The sequence below is a fragment of the Schistocerca americana genome, chromosome 1, assembly GCF_021461395.2.
Source record: "Schistocerca americana isolate TAMUIC-IGC-003095 chromosome 1, iqSchAmer2.1, whole genome shotgun sequence".
Taxonomy (NCBI): Eukaryota; Metazoa; Arthropoda; class Insecta; order Orthoptera; family Acrididae; genus Schistocerca; species Schistocerca americana.
The window spans coordinates 488,348,464-488,368,306 of NC_060119.1; positions in this window are offsets into that span (position 1 = coordinate 488,348,464).

Here is a 19,843-nt window from a genome sequence, read left to right on the forward strand (position 1 = left end):
GATGACGTGCCACAGACGCGAAATTTAACCGACAGGAAGAAGATGCTGTGATATCCAAATGATTAGCTTTTCAGAGCATTCACACAAGGTTGGCGCCGGTGGCGACACCTACGACGTGCTGACATGAGGAAAGTTTCCAACCGATTTCTAATACACAAACAGCAGTTGATCGGCATTGCCTGGTGAAACGTTGTTGTGATGCCTCGTGTAAGGAGGAGAAATGCGTACCATCACGTTTCCGACTTTGATAAAGGTCGGACTGTAGCCTATCGCGACTGCAGTTTACCGTATCGCGACATTGCTGTTCTCGTTGGCCGAGATCTAATGACTGTTAGTAGAATATGGAATCGGTGGGTTCAGGAGGGTAATACGCAACATTGCACACACGGAACTCAATGCCCCTATCACCACACAGGATCTCATTGATACACTCAGCACAAAACGCGACGCCGCTCCTGGTCACGATCGTGTCACCTACCGTCACCTTCGTGAAGCTCCTGTCTCTTTCCTCTCCACCCTGGCCAGGCTCTACAATGTAGTCCTGTCCACCGGTTACTACCCCGACCCGTGGAAAACCTCCCGTATCCTCATGTTCCTTAAACCTGGCAAACCGCCGTCCGCCGTCTCCTCCTACCGTCCCATCAGCCTTACCTCGGTCTTCAGCAAGGTCCTGGAATCTATCCTCACCCGACGCATCCACCAGCATCTCCGCCAGCACCGCCCCGTTACCCAGTGTGGCTTTCGGCCGTCCTTCTCTTCCGACGACCTTCTCCTCCACCTCACTCATCTCCTTTCCGAACAGCTTACTTCCCGTCGCTCCGCAATTTTCCTCTCCCTGGACCTCGAACGTGCATATGACCGCGTATGGCATTCCAGTCTCCTCTTCAATCTCCAAACCTTCGCCCTTCCCATTAACTACGTCCGTCTGATCGGCTCCTTTCTCTCCCGCCGTCCTTCCTATGTCACCATCCATAACACAGATTCCTACACCTTTTTCCCCTCTGCCGGTGTGCCCCAAGGCTCCGTCCTCTCCCCCCTTCTGTACCTTTTGTACACGGCGGACATGCCGCCGCCGTCAGCCCACGTCCACCTTCTCCAGTTTGCCGATGACACCGCCTTCCTTGCCCTTGCCCCCACCCTCCAGCGCTCGCAACACCTTCTCCGATCCCATCTTGACCAGTTCACCGCTTGGTGCAACCAGTGGTTGCTCAAGGTCAATCCCTCCAAAACCCAGGCGATCATTGTAGGCAAAACCACCCCTTCCTTCCGCCTCCTTGATTTCTATCTCACCATCTATGGCCGTCCTATCGCCCTCACTCCCACCCTTAAGTACCTTGGCGTCACCCTCGACCGTCGCCTCTCCTGGACTCCCCACCTCCGGACAATCCAAGCCAAGGCACGCTCCCGACTCAGTCTCCTCAAGCTCCTTTCTGGCCGTACGTGGGGTCTGGACCCCTCCACCATCCTCCACACCTTTAAGTCCCTCATCCGCCCTATCCTTTGTTATGCCCATCCGGCTTGGATCTCCGCCCCCCCTACCTTTTATAAATCCCTCCAAATCCTTGAACGTCATGCTCTCGGCCTCGCCTATCGCATCCGTCTCCCCTCCCCCACGCGGATCCTGTACAATCTCATCCCCTTCCCCCACCTCCTCCTTTTCCTTGAAAGGATACGGATCCTGTACACCTCCCGCAAACTCGATCCTCCTCACCCGCTCGTCTCCCCGATCCTCTCCCACCCCCGCCCGCTGCCGCGCCTGTATTCGCACGTCCCACCCGGTCTCCATCTCTCCACCCTCCTTACCCTCTCCCAAGGTGGCTTCTGCCAGCTCCCCCTCCCTGATGATGTCCTCCTCCCCTGCATCTACCCCTCCTATCGACTTTGATCCTCGCCCCCCCCCCCCCCACCTCCTGTGTCCTTTCCTTTAGGCACTCTCCCTCCCTCCCTCCCCTTCCCTTCTCTTTCCTTTCCCCCTCCCTCCTCCCCTCTCCCCCGGGCTTCCCCTCCCCCTTCCTCCCTCCCCCTCTCTCCTTTGCCCATGGCATCTCTGCTCTCCCCTCTCCTATTCCCCTTCCCCTTCCTCCTCCTCCACCACCTCTCTTGGCAGGTCCCCGGACTCGTACACGCTCAGTGAGCATTCGCGCGCCGGAGATCATCGCCGTCAGTGTTTGTGTGTGCCTTCGTTTGTGTGTAGCGTTGTTCGCCGTCACGCCACCAACGTTCACGTGCCGTCGCCATCATCCATGTTATGTGCACCGTGTCGCCTCGTGTTAGTGATGTTTCTCGTCCAGCGTGAACGACTCCATGTTTTTTCGATTTTTAGTGTCTACATTTTTTGCCCACCGTTTTTACTGTCTACTCTGTGCCACCTTTATGTACTACTTGTTGTCAAACTCAAGGCTGAAGAGCGGCGTATTGTGCTGCTGACAGCCCGCCTTTGTATAAGGTGTTTAAAATCACAATAAAAAAGAAAAAAGAGGGTAATACGAAACGCCGTGCTGGATCCCAACGGTTTCGTATCATTACCAGTCGAGATGACAGGCATCTTATCCCCGTGGCTGTAACGGATCGTGCAGCCACGTCTCGATCCCTGAGTCAACAGATGGGGACGTTTGCAAGACAACAACCATCTGCACGAACAGTTCGACGACGTTTGCACCAGCATGGACTATCAGCTCGGAGACCATGGTTGCATCACAGACAGGAGGACCTGCAATGGTGTACTCAACGACGAACCTAGGTGCACGAATGGAAAAACGTCATTTTTTCGGATGAATCCAGATTCTCTTTACAGCATCATGATGGTCGCATCCGTGTTTGGCGACATCGCGGTGAACGCACATTGGAAGCGTGTATTCGTCATCGCCGTACTGGCGTATCACGCGACGTGATGGTATGGGGTGCCATTGGTTACACGTCTCGGTCACCTCTTGTTCACATTGATGGCACTTTGAACAGTGGACGTTACATTTCAGATTTGTTATGACCAGTGGCTCTACCCTTCATTCGATCCCTGCGAAACCCTACATTTCAGCAGGATAATGCACGACAGCATGTTGCAGGTCCTGTACGGGCCTTTCTAGACACAGAAAATGTTCGACCGCTGCCCTGGCCAGCACATTCTCCAGATCTCTCACCAACTGAAAACGTCTGGTCAATGGTGGCCGAGCAACTGGTTCGTCGCAATAGCCAATCACTACTCTTGATGAACTGTGGTATCGTGTTGAAGTTGCATGGGCAGCTGTACCTGTACACGCCATCCAAGCTCTGTTTGACTCAATGCCCAGGCGTATCGAGGTCGTTATTACGACCAGAGGTGGTTATTCTGAGTACTGATTTCCCAGGATCTATGCGCCCAAACTGCGTGAAAATGTAACCAGATGTCAATTCTAGTATAATATATTTGTCCAATGAATACCCGTTTATCATATGCATTTCTTCTCGGTGTAGCAATTTTAATGGCCAGTAGTGTATAATAGGAAGCATTCTACAACATTTCCTCTGACGTCCGTTTGGGCTTGGCGTGGCTCAAGCCTCCCTGCGGTGGTGTGTACAAGAACAGTTTGAAGCCCGGCGCTGGGATGTCGGCAGCTTGGACATGCTTGTACGAACTGTGTCGCAACGCTCCGTCTGCTGTGGCTACCAGCTCCTAGTTGGGACTTCGGAACAATTTCTCAGTTTCCAGAATAGTACTTTCATTCTGCAGCGGAGTGAAAGCTGATATGAAACTTCCTGGTAGATTAAAATTGTGTGTCGGATCGAGACTCGAACTCGGGACTTCTGCCATCCGTGGACAAGAGCTCAACCAACTGGGCTGCCCCAGCACGACTCACGACCCGTCCTCACAGCTGTACTTCCTTTCTTCGTAGAAGTGAAGCTGTGACCAGGGGTTGTGAGTCGTTCTGGAGCAGCTCAATTGGTAGAGCAGTTGTCCATGAAAGGTAAAGTTCCCAAGTTCGAGTTTTGGTCAGCCATTTAGTTTTAATCTGCCAAGATATTTCAATTTATGAGTTTGACATCTTACGGGACAGGAGTTTGCGATAAAACTAGAAGAAGAAACTACAGTGACAAGGTTTATTACTTATAAACGCACAACAATTGGTTGATGTAGCTGCAAAAATATGTATTATGGTTTGTTAAAATCGTAACAGCCAGAACAGTGGCAACGAGCTATTAAGACTGCAGAAAGATATGATTTATATTTTAGCTATCAAAACCCATGTGTTGTGGGCTAATTGCATAGTATATGAAAGTGTATTTATATTATTTATACTTTCGAGAAATTGCATATATTCAGAATGCCAGGATGCTCCCCTCTACCTGGCACGTGCTCTAACAACACTTAAACGACAATAAAAAAGAAAAATAATAAATAGAATACGGAACGTCTGATGATTTCGCGCCGTGAGTCGTGAATTGTGGGCGGCTGTCAACAGCGCATATCGCCAGTGTGATATTGCAGAGGCGGCTAAAGAAAAGAGAGAAGAATGGATTGAATGGACTGAATGTTAGACGGAAGCGGGGGGAGCTGAGGACACTGCTCACCGATGCGGTCAACATCGGCAACGGAGTTGTAATTATGCTCCGAAAATATTGGATCACGAGGGATCAGGTAGTGTTAAATATACGGTGGTGGTGATGGGTCTGGTAGAAAGCGGTAAGGGGGTGGGGGGGGGGGGGAGGGGCAGAGGGGCGGATCGCGTACGTGGCCGCAGTTCCTTTGTTTGGGCCGAGAGCGGCCGCCTTGTGAGAACGATATAGCCGCAAAAGGCTGAGCGAGGTCGCACGCACATAGGGATGAGCGCCGACGTGCGTTACCGGCCTATTAGTGATTAGCACACTGCTCAGCCGTCACAGGCAACATACAGTGTTTCAACAAAAATATGGAAACACCGCGAGAAATACAACCTTGAGCATAAATGCAGATGCCAGTCAAGCTTGCAAGTCGCGCAGTTCTACACTACTGGCCATTAAAATTGCTACACCAAGAAGAAATGCATATGATAAACGGGTATTCACTGGACAAATATATTATGCTAGAACTGACATGTGATTACATTTTCATGCAATTTGGGTGCATAGATCCTGAGAAATCTGTTCCCAGAACAACCAGCTTGGCCGTAATAACGGCCTTGATACGCCTGGGCATTGAGTCAAACACAGCTTGGATGGCGTGTATAGGTCCAACTGCCCATGCAGCTTCAACACGATACCACAGTTCATCAAGAGTAGTGACTGGCGTATTGTACGAGCCAGTTGCTCGGCCACCATGGACCATACGTTTGCAATTGGTGAGAGATCTGGAGAATGTGCTGGCCAGGGCACCAGTCGAACATTTTCTGTATCCAGAAAGGCCCGTACAGGACCTGCAACATGCGGTCCTGCATTATCCTGCTGAAATGTAGGGCTTCGCACGGATCGAATGAAGGGTAGAGCCACGGGTCGTAACACATCTGAAATGTAACGTTCACCGTTCAAAGTGCCGCCAGCGCGAACAAGAGGTGATCGAGACGTGTAACCAATGGCACCCCATACCATCACGCCGGGTGATACGCCAGTATGGCGATGACGAATACACGCTTCCAATGTGCCTTCACCGCGATGTCGCCTAAAACGGATGCGACCATCATGATGCTGTAAACAGAACCTGAATTCATCCGAAAAAATTACGTTTTGCCATTCGTGCACCCAGGTCCGTCGTTGAGTACACTATCGCAGGCGCTCCTTTCTATGATGCAGCGTCAAGGGTAATCGCAGGCATGGTCTCCGAGCTGATATTCCATGCTGGTGCAAACGTCGTCGAACTGTTCGTGCAGATGGTTGTTGTCTTGGAAACGTCCCTGTTGACACAGGGATCGAGACGTGGCTGCACGATCCGTTACAGCCACGCGGATAAGATGCCTGTCACCTCGACTGCTAGTGATACGAGGCCGTTGGGATTCAGCACGGCGTTTCGTATTTCCCTCCTGAACCCACCGATTCCATATTCTGCTAACAGTCATTGGGTCTCGACCAACGCGAGCAGCAATGTCGCGATACGATAAACCGCAATCGCGATAGGCTACAATCCGACCTTTATCAATGTCGGAAGCGTGATGGTACGCATTTCTCCTCCTTACACGAGGCATCACAACAACGTTTCACCAGGCAATGCCGGTCAACTGCTGTTTGTGTATGAGAAATCGGTTGGAAACGTTCCTCATGTCAGCACGTTGTAGGTGTCGCCACCGGCGCCAACTTTGTGTGAATGCTCTGAAAAGCTAATCATTAGCATATCACAGCATCTTCTTCCTGTCGGTTAAATTTCGCGTCTGTAGCACGTCATCTTCGTGGTGTAGCAATTTTAATGGCCAGTGGTGTATTTGCCCACGAACGATACCTGTGCAGTGCCCTCAATAATTTGCGAGTGTCAGTCGCAGTCAGAATAGTGCTCTGTGTAGTTGTGAGTACATTATGTAGGACCTAAGTGAATTGTAATGTGGGCAAATTGTTGGTGTTCGTGTGGTGAGTGCTTCCGTATCCAACATAGCCCAAGCGCGTGGTGTTTCATGAGACACCGTAACGAAGACTTATACTGCATACCGGGAAAGCTGAAATACATAGTCCGCTAAGTTACAACGCAGTCAAAGTACGTGTTGAGTGATAGCGACCGACAGTCATTGAAGAGAATTGTGACGAAAAATAAGAGTATGGCAACTATAAACGTCGCAGCAGAACTGAATGTCGCACTCGCGATTCCTGTCGGTACCAGGACAGCACGAAGTGAGTCCCAGAAGCAGGGAATTGCAGGACGAGCTGATATTCCAAAACCACTCATCAGTGGCGCAAATGCCTATAACAGTAAAATTTGGCGCCGAAGCCATAAAACCTGGACTACGGTACAATGAAAGAAAGTCACTTTGTCGGATGAGTATTGTTTCACACTGTTCCCAAATATAAAGTTTGAATAATGTTTCGTTTCTTTTTTTCTTCCTTTCTAAAAGAAAAGAGAAAAAAAAGAACTTTGAGGTTAGACTGCAGAGCTGCGCAGCTAGTTTTTCGGAATGGTTATTGTCAGCTAGTTATCTACGTTCACTTGCTCAAAGCTGAGAGAAAGACCGCCACACCTCCCTGAGTCATGCGTTAACATATCCACTGATTAAGCTGTTTGGTTTTCACAGATGTTGTTCACTTTGTTAAGCATAGTATTGTTCAGACCAATGTTGCGTGCGAAGATAATGCGAAGTTTTATTCATTGTTTCCAATACATAGGCTACTTCTTTCTAAATCATTTCATAGGAATAGTACCCTTCCCATCCCACTGTTTAAAGAAGGCTTATCATTATGCATTACCAAACTGCACCATATTGAATGCAACAGTTTCAGCCGGCCGGTGTGGCCGTGCGGTTCTAAGCGCTTCAATTTGGAACCGCGTGACCGCTACGGTCGCAGGTTCGAATCCTGCCTCAGGCATGGATGTGTGTGATGTCCTTAGGTCAGTTAGGTTTAAATAGTTCTAAATTCTAGGGGACTGATGACCTCAGAAGTTAAGTCTCATAGTGCTCAGAGCCATCTGAACCAACAGTTTCAAAATATAAATTTAGGTTAGTCGCTACCTGCTCGCTGTTTGGTGTTGTGCTTTCGAAAAATCTGCAACGATGTTGTCAAGACGCAAGCTTAGTGGAAATTTTAATTAGGGCCAGATAATTGTTTTACTTCAGCTGCACATTGATTATAAAAACCAGCTGTATTCCGAGCAGTTACAGTGCAGTTTAAATTAGGTTCTGTTTAGTCACACGTTGCCATAAGAGTTTTACTTGGGTAACAGCTTGTGGGTACATAGTTTTGGTAACACGTAGACCTTTTATAGAGTGGGAGATGAATCTGGCTAAATTTTATACAGAAACACGTAGTAGGGAACTTACAATTGTTACGGCACGGCCTCGACCCAACAATGCCGAGCACCTCCTAATTCTTCCGTTGTAAATTCACCGTGAAAACTCACCTTCTCAGGTAAGTCTTCTTTTCAGTCGGAAAACTTGGGGAGTGACTCGCAACAGTTTCGAGTAGAAACTAAAATTTTCGGCATCGATCATTGGCTGGCGTGACTCTGTAAGAAAACCTGTGCGGTGGGGTGCGAGTTTTTAGTTGTCAGCATGAAAACGGTTAGTCCAGTAATGGGGTACTTTTTGCTTTGAAAAAAACGAGGTGGATGATTTTTTTTTATCTTACGTGTGTAGTTGAGAGTATGTTGAATCCAAGTTTTCGACCCCCAACATCCTCGGGACAACTTTTTGTGGCCAAAGAAAACCAAGAAATTTGGGCACTTTTTCAGATTTTCTTGTATTACTCGGGAGCTATGCATCCTACTGAAATTGTTGTCCTTACCAAAATTAAAGAGCATTAAATTTTACGTCGAATGACCTACTTAAATGTCAAAATCGGTGGAGCCGTTTGGCCTCAATCAGATGTCAAAGTTCGTTCATTTTCACCAGCTTAGCTGAAAAGTCGGTTCCAACGCTTCTAACTCAAAAAGGCTACTCCAAAGGAAAAATGTCTACTTATAAAAGCTGTAGTGTACGAAATTTCATGTGACAAAAATATCCAGTTTTCAGTTTTAGGTACTATTAAGCGTTCATACACTCGAAAGCCGAAGTAATTCCATTTTGTTGTTTTTCTTTTAAGTCAAAGTTATTCAATGAAATGAAATTTCCAGTGTGAAGACTGCTCTATAATGAGCACACATGTTTCATCTATGTGTATCTTTTTAATTTTCTTCGTTCGTGTGTATTTTTATTCGCTTTTATCCACGCCCCAATTGGTAAGAGTGGGATACTAAAATGAAAACCGAGTATTTAATAATGACAAATATGTATTTACGTATGAGTAATATAAAACTTTGTACAAAGGATCAAATAAAAGGGCATGAAACATTAAAAATAATTTAAATAACAGAGATTAACATTTTATCAAATTTTAGTTCCATCGAGGTCGTTTGGGAGACTGAGGCAGATCCCGGTCCTGCATCCGATCTTCAGGATCACTGCGGCGCCTTCACCAAATTCCTCGTCCTGGAACATATCTTCTATCTCCGCCTCCTTGTCGAGTCCAATTTCTGGGGCGTTCTCGCAAGATAAGCCACAATAATGTTCGCACGTCGAGAAGCAGTTCGGTCCAGATTTGCGGCATCCACATATTACTGTTCAACCCGTTTTGCATGTGCAGGAAACCATCTTCAGTAGCATGTGTGGTGCCGCATCTTTCGTCATCGTCACGGGAATCAAGTCTGATAAGTATTTCTTCCGGCCCCACTAGCATGGATCAGTTTTCTTCCCCGGCCAAGATTGCACTTCATGGTAGTATCCTAATGAGTGCCACCTTCCTGCTTCCGATGTTGGCGGTAGCCTTTCATGTTTCAAAGATCTTCTCGGGACAGACTTTACAAAAAGCTCGTACCTGTGCTCGTCCAAAGTCGCACTGTTGGAATGCCACACAGTGTTAACATCAGCTGAAGGGCTTATTTCAGTAGTGGCACAAGTCCATTTTTGTTCATATTGAGATACAGAGTCCTAAAGGTAAATGAGCGCTGAAACATCTGCAGTTGAGATACCAGAAATATTCAAGCATATGGCTTCTTGCTAGAGATGAATCTTTCTTTCTGTTTGTTTGGACCATTAATGTCAGAAGCATTTTAGACAGAAAAGTGGAGGTAATGGGCTTGTGCCACAACTGAAATAAACCCTTCAGCTGTGCTCCTCCTTTGCTATTTAGTCTTGAGAGACTGAGGGTTTTACATTATCAGCCTTTTGCACTTTGAGGTGTGGCTGTTGCTCCATTTCCCTTTCCCTTGGTCAAAGAAACAGGATACGGTATCACATCTTGTGAAGGCGTGGCTAGAAAGGGAAAATGCAGGATCGAAATTGGAAGAATTACTGGAGTACCACAATCCTGCTGGTTTTGCTCTTCCAGGTTTATGGAAGTACAAGTTGTTCTAGTTATTTCCTCGACCCATTAGGAGAACAAGCACGCCAATGTCCTCACGATTGCCACATTGTCAGATTCAGCAGATTGGGAAATAGCTGTTTCCTCAGTTAAGGCCTGCAGCACTGAATACCTCCATTCTCAAATTTTCTCATGAACAATAAAATCAAGTGGTTCTTTTTGCTTTTATTTGCGAGAAACTTCTCCTGTGCGACTGCAGCATTTGTTTCTTCATCGAAAATGATATCCGATGAATTACCTGGTGTGTTTAAACGACGAGATCTTCCAGAAGTCTTTGTTCCCCTTTGCGAGGCATCACTTGGGTAGACAATAATTCAGAGGTTGAACTCCTTCTTCCCTGATCAATGTTTTTATCAGACTCCACAGCTGAGCAGGGAGAGACTGCCGCGATTCCACCCATGGAATGGAAAGTATCCAGTCAATCAATAGTGCAGATGTTAAACTCGACGTTATCAGAGATAAATCCTTCACTGGTTATGTTAGGATGATCCGGTCGTACAGTCGAGGACGTCTCAAACAGGGAACTTCCATATATGGACCTGCGAATCCAATTGCACCAACAGCGTCGACTATAAGTCTTGATCCGAATGTTTTGTACTAGAATTTACTGAGCCCAGTCAATAGCGCAGACAGAAATGACCGTGACCTTACTGCGGAAATCACTGCTTGTGACAAAGCAACGCACTTTTTTCCCCATTTATCTAGAGTTCATAGTTTGTTTCTCAAAATCAACGACTCAAAGAAATGGAGCAATGATTCAGAGAACACAGATTGGACTTTGGGCAAGAAATCATCAGGTGGGGGATGGGGGAGGTGGGGAGGAGAGGGGAAGTATTGCAATGTATCACAGACCTGTGTACAGATGTCCTCACGAAGTATATCTGCAGCAGCGCGCACAATTCTCAGATGCTCTTCTCGTGGATCTGGTAGCCTGCTATGACAGAAACTATCAGGGAATATCTTATAGCGTGTAATTTTGAAACACACTACGGCGCTCTTTTTATGTCTCTCAACAGTCATTGTTTCTTCACTATACTTCCGGCGTTTATGGTCCTTATACACTACTGGCCATTAAAATTGCTACACCAAGAAGAAATGGAGATGATAAGCGGGTATTCATTGGACAAATATATTATACTAGAACTGCCATATGATTACATTTTCACGCAATTTGGATGCCTAGATCCTGAGAAATCAGTTCGCAGAACAACCACCTCTGCCCTAATAACAGCCTTGATACGCCTGGGCATTGAGTCAAACACAGCTTGGATGGCGTGTATAGGTACAGCTGTCCATGCAGCTTCAACACGATACCACAGATCATCAATAGTAGTGACTGACGTATTGTGACAAGCCAGTTGCTCGGCCACCATTGACCAGACGTTTTCAGTTGGTGAGAGATCTGGAGAATGTGCTGGCCAGGGCAGCACTCGAACATTTTCTGTATCCAGAAAGGCCCGTACAGGACCTGCAACATGCGGTCCTGCATTATCCTGCTGAAATGTAGGGTTTCGCAGGGATCGAATGAAGGGTAGAGGCACGGGTAGAAACACATCTAAAATGTGATGTCCACTGTTCAAAGTGCCGTCAATGCGAACAAGAGGTGACCGAGACGTGTAACCAGTGGAACCACATACCATCACGCCGGGTGATACGCCAGTATGGAGACGACGAATACTCGCTTTCAATGTGCGTTCACCGCGATGTCGCCAAAAACGGATGCGACCATCATGATGTTGTAAACAGTAACTGGATTTATCTGAAAAAATGACGTTTTGCCATTCGTGCACCCAGGTTCGTCGTTGAGTACACCATCGCAGGTGCTCCTGTCTGTGATGCAGCGTCAAGGGTAACCGCAGCCATGGTCTCCGAGCTGATAGTCCGTGCTGCTGCAAACGTCGCCGAACTGTTCGTGCAGATGGTTGTTGTCTTGCAAACGTCCCCATCTGTTGACTCAGGGATCGAGACGTGGCTGCACGATCCGTTACAGCCATGCGGTTAAGATGCCTGTCATCTCGACTGCTAGTGATACGAGGCAGTTGGGCGTTCCGTATTACCCTCCTGAACCTTCCGATTCCATATTCTGCTGTCAGTCATCGGATCTCGACCAACGCTAGCAGTAATGTCGCGATAAGATAAACCGCAATCGCGATAGGCTACAATCCGACCTTCATCAAAGTCGGAAACGTGATGGTACGCATTTCTCCTCCTTACACGAGGCACCACAACAACGTTTCACCAGGCGACGCCTGTCAACTGCTGTTTGTCTTTGAGAAATCGGTTGGAAACTTTCCTCATGTCAGCACGTCGTAGGTGTCGCCACCGGCGCCAACCTTTTGTGAATGCTCTGAAAAGCTAATCATTTGCATATCACAGCATCTTCTTCCCGTCGGTTAACTTTCGAGTCTGTAGCACGTCATCTTCGTGGTGTAGCAGTTTTAATGGCTAGTATTGTATCTCCCTCCCAGCCATTCGTGATTTGGTCCTGTAACTCCTGTAGGAAGAAATCATTTCTATTGCTTCATCTATCTGTGTGGATCCATGACTTCTTTGTTTTCCTCCATCCCTGGTTGACCGGTAAAAATCCCTCTGACAAAACCTACGATATCGAGCATTTTAGCATAAAGTTCATTACTGCGGGTACATTCCAACAAATCGCGTCCCCAGTCATCACCTCGCCTTTTAGCAACCCCAACAACACTATCTGTTAATTCAAGTTTCATGACTTTAAGAACAATATTTTGCTTTGTATAGGCAAGTCTCATAATTAGCATCAATTTGCTCGCCCCAATAGAAGCAGTGTTTACTAAAATCAAATACGTTCTTGTACTATCGAAGATTCGACGTTGACGATGCATGGCCTTTTCCAAAAGACGATCTAATCAGTTTTGGGTTACTATACTTTTTCTGACGAGAACTGTGTACTTCAACTTCGGCTATACCAGTTAATAAATTACGATGTATTGCGATTTTCTATTCTCACTGGTTTGTAGTAGCGTTTCCAGTCCTTTCTGATTTTCTTTAACCTCATGGCCATCTCCTAAATTGTATGGAACACACCTTATAGTGTAACGACGTATAGTTTTGTATAAATTATTTTCTTTGGACATATGACCATGTGCAGACTTCGTCACCTACGTCAGTTACAACACACTTCAAAATTATTTAAACTCTTTTTAAATTTTCTCTGAATGGTTCTTGAACGAAACTGTAAAACATCATTTGAGTCGTATGCGCAGCGTCACTCAGGTCAATTGGTTTGCGTAAACTTTTTCAATTTAGATGTCGTTTTGTTTCTTCTCAGAAGTTATATTAATGCAAGTTATCTGATTTAACAAATATTAGAACCACATTGAATAAGCTTTCAAGACTCAAACTCGCGATGAATATTGTCAAAAATTAATAATCATGTCAAATAAATCAGTCATCCTTCTTCCTTAATATAATTCTTCATAAATATATTCTTGGAACACGTATTTAAACTTTTGTAGCATACACTACTTTATTATCTTCATACATATAGACGTGAACCTGAGCCTTGACAAGATAGGACTGAACATTTACACATGATTAAACTTTCTATGACGTCATTGTTGTACAAAACATTACGAAATCTCAATTTTTTTAATTTTTAGAAGCACGACGCAACAACTCGGTTTCAGGATCTTCTGTTGCTCTCTGGCTGTCGACCCGCGACGTATAGTGGCCAGCAATTTTCTCTCTGGCCCCGGCAGTGAAGATGCTGTCTCCGTTCGTTGTGCCGCCCTCTCCGTACATGAAACATAAAAAATAAATACAACACTTTAGATAATTCACAACAATTACAAAGATTACAAAAATACATAAACAAAACACTAAATTAAATTTATATTCACCTGTAAACTGGGCTGACACTGGTGCAGGGGTGACGCTTCAATTTCGCGTCCCACTACAACCTCCATACAATTGGAAGCACTCGTTTCAAATGCACAGACCGCACAACAAAAGAAAACTCAAGCGAGGAACGAGAATTTTGCAAGATACAAGGAGTTCTGATTGCGTCCCTCACACGACACAGTAAGACTGGACGTCGCTAACAGTGGGAACAATAACAAAGGAACGGAAGGGATGGCAGCCTCGGCTGTTCACGACATGTCAGTCGAGGGAGATCTATAGATAGATACCTCTACAGGGCGTTACAAAAAGGTACGGCCAAACTTTCAGGAAACAATCCTCACACACAAATAAAGAAAAGACGTTATGTGGACATGTGTCCGGAAACGCTTAATTCCCATGTTAGAGCTCATTTTAGTTTCGTCCACTTACGCTCAATGGAGCACGTTATCATGATTTCATACGGGATACTCTACCTGTGCTGCTAGAACATGTGCCTTTACAAGTACGACACAACATGTGGTTCATGCACGATGGAGTTCCTGCACATTTCAGTCGAAGTGTTCGTACGCTTCTCAACAACAGATTCGGTGACCGATGGATTGGTAGAGGCGGACCAATCCCATGGCCTCCACGCTCTCCTGACCTCAACCCTCTTGACTTTCATTTATGGGGGCATTTGAAAGCTCTTGTCTACGTATCCCCGGTACCAAATGTAGAGACTCTTCGTGCTCGTATTGTGGACGGCTGTGATACAATACGCCATTCTCCAGGGCTGCATCAGTGCATCAGGGATTCCATGCGACGGAGGGTGAATGCACGTATCCTCGCTAACGGAGGACATTTTGAACATTTCCTGAAACAAAGTGTTTGAAGTCACGCTGGTACGTTCTGTTGCTGTGTGTTTCCATTCCATGATTAATGTGATTTGAAGAGAAGTAATAAAATGAGCTCTAACATGGAAAGTAAGCGTTTCCGGACACATGTCCACATAACATATTTTCTTTCTTTGTGTGTGAAGAATGTTTCCTGAAAGTTTGGCCGTACCTTTTTGTAACACCCTGTATACCCAAAGGTGGGGCAGATTTAATTTCATTTCATTCAACAACTTTGACTTACAAAAAAAATGGAAAAAGAAAAATTACTGTGACTTTCAAATTTATGAACGCTTAACAGTGCCTAAAACTGAAAAACTAGATGCTTATGTCACATGAAATTTCATGCTCTATAACTTCTATAACTTTACATTTTTCATTTGGAGTAGCCGTTTTTGAGTTAGAGGCGTAGCAGGTGACATTTTAGCTAAGCTGATAAAAATGAACGAACTTTGGCAACTGATTGAGGCCAAACGGCTGCACCGATTCTGACATTTAAGTAAGTCATTGTAAGGGGTTCATTATCGGCTCATTACTATTCGCTATCGCACTTGAGGAGATGTAATTTCGATGGATTGCTGCCTGCGATATGGAATATCTATGCTACAATAGAATCGCAGGTCAGAGCAGTGTTGGCAGTAAGTCGAGTTTAGTGGCTCGTAGAGAGCAGTAGTGAATACTACCAACAGTTCCAATCATGGTAGCATAACCCTTCTTAAGATGATAGTCTGCTTGTGTTGCACATCAATTGGATTTACCGTATTTACAGTGCACCTGCCATACAAGACTGAACCACGTGCTGGCTCGGTAGCTTCACAGAAAACATGGATACAAATGCATCCCTCTTCAGGTCTCTTGACCCATCTTGGTATATAAATGTCTGGTAGTCTTGGCAGGTCTGACATCCAAGTGCGCCTCAGAGTGGTAAGATAATGCGACAGAGTCTCATCCAACCTAGCCCAAGTAGCCAAGTATCTTGAAACAAAATTTTCGCTGTTATGGGTACCAAGGTTGCTAAACCCAGAGCGTTACAGAAACTAGCTGTTGCTTGCAACAAGCTTTCTTTTAGGCAGCTGATATTTTATAGATGATTTCATACTGATCGACACAAAATGCATCATCTTCTACATTCCATTGAACTCCCAGTACGTGCAAAGTTCTCGTGATCTGTGGCCCTTCCGATTTCCTCATAACAACCAGCTGCAGAGAGTTCGTTCCTCATTTCGGTATAGGCAGCTGGGTTTGTCTCATGAGTGAGATCAGAACGTAGAAAAAGGTTATCACTGCATTTTCGTCTGCAGTACCTGCTGCATAGTCATCAGTCTGTTATGGTCTAATAAGGCAGAAGCAGTGGGAAACTTTCAGTGGTATATGGACTGCCAGTTCCCTCAGTGCAGATGATTTAAGCCCAAAGGGTAATGACTTGAGTCGGTAAGTAGTTCTTCTTCGCATGGTTACTGCTTCATTTGCTCCGTAAAGATCGTCTCGGTGCCAGAGAAATCTAATCACGTCTCTGTCGTCTGGACGGTGAACTAATTGCAAAACGGCCTGGGCGATATCCTCGATGATGGCAAAATATTGCATTCGAAAACGTATGAGTACTGCAGTAGATTTGGGGAGAAGGCTAGGCTTTTTTTCCAAGACTTCGTTAAGTGAAGAAAAACCCTTCTTGTGTGAAGATGCGACGACTACGACTCGCAACTTGGTGCTTCTACGGCATTTTCTCACCACTATTTGATGAGGGAAATGAAAGGTATCAGCCGAATTTTGGGAAGGGGGAGGGGGGAAGTCAGTTCTATGTGTCAAATTCTGATACTATCTGACGTCTGTACTTGTAGGACGTCATTCTTCTCCGAAATCCTCTGAAAAGTAAAGAAGCGTTTCTCTGCATTGCAGATTTTATTTCCTGCCGATTTTCGTGGGATCTTCGATAGAATATGAAGCGTCAAATTCCTCAAGAAGAGCTGAATCTTTCGCACTCATTGTAAATCCGAGTGGCTCAGTGGCTGGCGACTTGAGTGTCCCTAATCTACCCAGTCGGGAAACATATTGAATAGGGAAAATTGGGCATACAATTTAAAGTGGAATTTGAGCCGTATGTAATCCCTGGCGATTCCTCACATCGTTGAGAGTGAATGCTAGATTAACGGCGTGATTGTATCCCACGACCTCTCGGTTTCTAGACACGAACTTGACCGCTAGTCCATCATATATGACTTCGCACTCATTGACCTCATATTTCTATTGTCTCTAATCCCAGAAGTTTCGGTTCGACAGGCTGATGAAGTTAATGACGGCGAGATTTACTAAAAGGCTTCGGCTTCTACTAAGAATCCAGCCGAATTTCGAAGGAAGTAAAGCCAATGATGGGGAGACGCTTATCAGCGGTCTCCTCAACAATTTTCCGGTAGCGATCCGCTCCTTAGTAACTCTATGAGGAGATCATCACATCCTTCGGTGGGATCAGCCAGTTATAAGTTATTAGTTTGTTGCCTTTTGGACTCTTGAGATACTGACGGATGCCTCGAAAAGGGATAAAAACTTTCGAAGACGGAAAGTGTAAGGTCTGACGAACCACCTGGTGTGTGTGAATGACATAGTGAATGAAGACTCAGTGGCATCGACCGTCGGTGCGTGATTCATAACAACTCTCAGTTTGATATTAACGATCAATGGTGTTCTGATTAATCTAGATTGTCTGCCACCATCTAAAACGCAGAATGTAGGTCTGTGGTACCTGCTACATACATATGGACTGTCTGGAGCTAAGTAAATCGTAAACAGCTGACTGACATGTGTTCAGCAGCAATATATGATTATGTAGAACGTACAGAATTGCTGCAGACTGACTTGTGATGCAAAAGAAACAAAATGCTCTTCGTTTTTTCTACAGTCTTTTATGGTGTGATTATGGTTGGGGGAAAATACACTTATTGGTGAGTCCTCAAAATCTTAAGGAGAGGGAGGGGGAGAAGAGGTGTCATGAACATCCTTCGTCTTCTCGCAGTCTTGCACGCAGTGACCACGCTGTTCGCAAACACCCAGTAGACTTCCGCCTTCCACAAATCGCAAAGGGAGCCCCAAAAGATTCAATTTTGAGTCTACTCCTATTCCTATAACATATTATGAATGACATGCTACTTAACGTTCAACAAGCAGAACTGGTACTTTTTGCAAACGTCAGCAGTGCCGTAATAAATCTCATTAGAGAGAAAGCAATGTGAGAATGTTACCCGTGAAAAGATTCCGCCGTTTTGTCTCTCGAAATCGATGTGTAGCTTCATTTGAATTATTGCAGACGTCCCAGAGATTCCTAAAGTTCCCACCCCTGGCGCATTTCCCAGGTTTTGGTTCCAGAAAAGGGTGGGAGCAATTAGATAGTGAGTTAACGTCAAGCAACATACAATTTTATTTACGCAGAACTCACAGATCATGGAAGTTACACAACGCATTTAATCAGAAATACAGATAACGATGTAATTCAGAGGTGTAGTTTAGCGGTCCCCCACGTCTTCACTCGCTGAAATTCCACCAAAAATAATTTTCTCGGACTATTCCACAGTTGGGCATCAGGTACTCATTACACAGAAAGGCGCTATAAGACTAATACAGTAGTATACGTAAAACTTCATGTAGGCAACTGTTTCATAAAATGGACATACTAACAACAGTCTCACATTACATTTACTTTCACATACATTTTTGTTTCGAAGAGCCAGTCATTATATGAGGCTATCACCACTAACAAGAATGTCTCCATTATGCATCAACCCTTCTCTTACAAAAAAGGACCAAGATACGCAGCTTTAAAAAAATGATCACCTCCTTAGTGCATTAAAGGTCCAGTCAACATTGAAAATGCTTCAAACCACAATCATTTCTGCTTGAGAAGTATAGCTAACCCTACGCACGAATTGCTCAAACGATTACACAGTATGTGTGTGTGGTTGTGTTATATTTATTAAATTTTATTGTAGAATAAGAGTAAAATAAATATCTAATTATGAATATGGCCTTCATATAGCCATATTTTCACAGAGAAAATGTGTAATGTTTGTTATCCCGCTAACAGGATTCATAACATAGCGAGTTACCGTAAGTATGATTCACAAAACATGCAAACAAATAAGCTCAACTGAAATGTCTCTAATAAATAGAGACACAGTAATGACGGCTCTCACTTTCAGCTACATTGATTACAGAATGACTGGAACTCATTAACTGCGGTGAATTTGTCGGTGGGCCATCCAAAAAGAAAACCAACATATAGGATTCCAAAGGAGTTTCTATTAACGATCTGTATTTGCTGAAGACACGCAAATCGTACCAAGAAAAGGTTATGTTATAAAGTTTTACGCGCAGCTGGCAATATCTTTCAGAATAACGAGTATTGCTCTTTTAATTTCTCTCTCTCTCTCTCTCTCTCTCTCTCTCTCTCTCTCTTTTATTTTCCTTTTATAGAAAACTGTGATGTTACATGATTCCGCGAGAACGTGAAGACCAAAGAACCATTTTCTCTCCAGGTAATCAGTTTAAAGACTATAATTTGTAATATAAATATAAAGCAAATTGTGTGGGACATAATGGGGCGGGCGGCGAGAGAATGATGGAGTGGGAGGGGGCAATCATGTTCTAGTTGATTTAACTCGAGGGACGCGGCGCGGTCGGAACAAAAAAATCGGGGATAGTCCTTATGGCTGTGTGTGTGTGTGTGTGTGTGTGTGTGTGTGTGTGTGTGAAGGAGAGAGAGAGAGAGAGAGAGAGAGATAGAGAGAAACGGGGGGGAGGGAGACGGCGCCTCAGTTATTGACCTCTGCCTTTTCGAAAGCCTCTACTCGCTTGGCATGAGGTCAGCCTCTTTAACGACAGACGTCCTTTTCGTGCAGCCCAACGAACCAGAGGTGGCAAAGTAAATTTTAAACCGGGACGATCGAGGGACATGCGCTACAAATTTACAACTAAGTTAATGCTGGGACTTCTGTTCATGTTGGATGTTGTTGGCAGAGAGCGTCAGTGAGCATATTACTGTTAACCATAAGGGTTATTTCTATCAAGTGTTCACGCATCAGTTTGATAGCTACATGGGTTTCGACATACTGGTCATTTATCAACCA